Source organism: Crocuta crocuta, unplaced genomic scaffold, assembly GCF_008692635.1.
Source record: "Crocuta crocuta isolate KB4526 unplaced genomic scaffold, BGI_CrCroc_1.0 scaffold35, whole genome shotgun sequence".
Classification (NCBI taxonomy): domain Eukaryota; kingdom Metazoa; phylum Chordata; class Mammalia; order Carnivora; family Hyaenidae; genus Crocuta; species Crocuta crocuta.
The window spans coordinates 6,149,641-6,151,553 of NW_027530625.1; positions in this window are offsets into that span (position 1 = coordinate 6,149,641).

A 1,913-nucleotide genomic window follows, 5' to 3' on the forward strand; every position below is an offset into this window, starting at 1 on the left:
GGTTTTGGAAGGAGGCTTCCAGGGAATCCGAGGAAGCTCGAGGGGAGGGCGTGGGGGTGCCTCAGTTTCTCCACTTTACGCCTAGGGGCGGGGCCGAAGGCCTCGGCTCAGGGCTGGCCCCGCCCCCTTCGGGTTTTCCAGAACTGGGGGGGGGGAGGGCGCGCCGCGNTGAGCGCGCAGGCGCCGGGCGTGTGGACGCTGGGGTTCGAATCCAGTCTTCAGCACTTAGCGCCGTGACCTTGGACTCGTTCTTCCCTTTGCGCTCTTCCTCTCCGAGCCTCAGTTTCCCGGTCTTGCCACAGGGGCCCGAGATCAGAGGCAGTGAGGCGGTGCCCAAGTCGGTGCGCCATAAATGGTGGCTCTCAGCGAGCGGGTGGGGAGGCAATCACCGGTTACTAAACGCCTACTGTGCGCCAGGCCCGTTGTAGGCGTTGGGGACTGACAAAACTCCCTGCCCTGTGTTCTCGTGAGGAGATGGGCGATAGATACAACGCATAAGCGAAGTAAACAGTAAAGATGGGAACCGCGGTGGAGAAAAATAGAGCAGGGCGAGTGGGATCCGGGCTGGGAGAGAGGGAGAGGCCCCTCCGTAAAGCTCTGTGCTGCCTGCGCGGCTCTCAACCTGCTCAAGGTCGCGGGAAACCTGCAGACTTGGCATTCTCTAAGGAGGGTGGTCAGGAGGCGGGAGAGAAAGAGGAGGGAGAAGGAGCGGAGGAGTCAAAGAGGGGGGCGAGTGAGAAGCCATAGTGGAGACAGGAAGGGGTCCAGAGAGAAAGGGGGTGCAGACGGAGGAAGAAGGGAGCACAGAGGTCTGATGGCCAAGCAGCCCTGGAAGGTCAGGGACGGAAGGGACTCAGGTAGCTGCCCTGCCCAGGCTGGGTCACTGCGGCTCAGAGAGGGGCAGAGGCCTGCCCCACACCACAGTGTGTCCGCGGGGAACAGAAGTGGGCTCCTGGCTACTGTCTGCAGACCCCGCAGAAGGGGGAGAATCGCGGGGGAAGGAGAAAAGAGAGAACCCCGAAGGGGAGGGAGTGGTGCGGGGGGCAGCCCTTAGGCTGGGTCAGGAGGTACTGGGGAGCCTTACTGGGCCCCTCAAAGGCCAGCCAGAGCCTCCTTGGAGCTTAGTACAACTTCTGCAACTTCGGGAGGATTGAGGGAGACAGGCTGGGGCTCAGGGAACCCCATCTGCTGACCAGACCCTGCCCCACCCCCCACCCGGGGCAAACTAGTCCCCAAAATCGGACAGAGATATCCTAAGGCTTCCCTGGGGGCCCAAGCCTGCTGGGAGTGGGGGAGGGGGGCGCAATCCAGGGCTGAGCAAACCTCCCCACTCTCCCCCTGCGTCCTCTTGAGAAAGGCAAGGTGGTGTTGAGGCTCTGAGATCTGTCAGCCTCTCTTCCCTCCAAATTCCTGGCACTGGAGCCAGGCCAGGGGTTGGGAGCTGTGACTCCGCAGAATTGAAAGGCAGATGGCTAGCAAGCAGATGAGGCTGGCCCGGGAAGTGGGGGACTGGGCTGGCTGGCTGGGACTTAGGACAAGCCCCGGCCAAGCCCCGCCCACCCGTTTGTCTGTTTGTCCATCCATCCACCTACCCAGACGTTCCATTAGTGGTTGACACGTTTAGTGAGCACCTGCTGTGTGTGACACTATGGAGGGGAGTATCGGGCCCCCACCTGTCCCATCCCCTCCCTCTCCCCACGGGCCCCACGTTTTCTCTTGGGAGTGTGGTCATGGGAGCACTGGATTGGGAGTCAAGGCTGGACTCAGGCCCAGCTGGTGGCCTAGGCAGGCTCCTTAGCATTCTGGTGCCTGGTGCACCGAAGCCACAGCCAGACAACGTTGCCGTGTCCCCGGTAGCTGGTACCCGCGGTCCAGGCACAGGATTGTCTCCCTCCGTCCCTTCCAATGTCCCC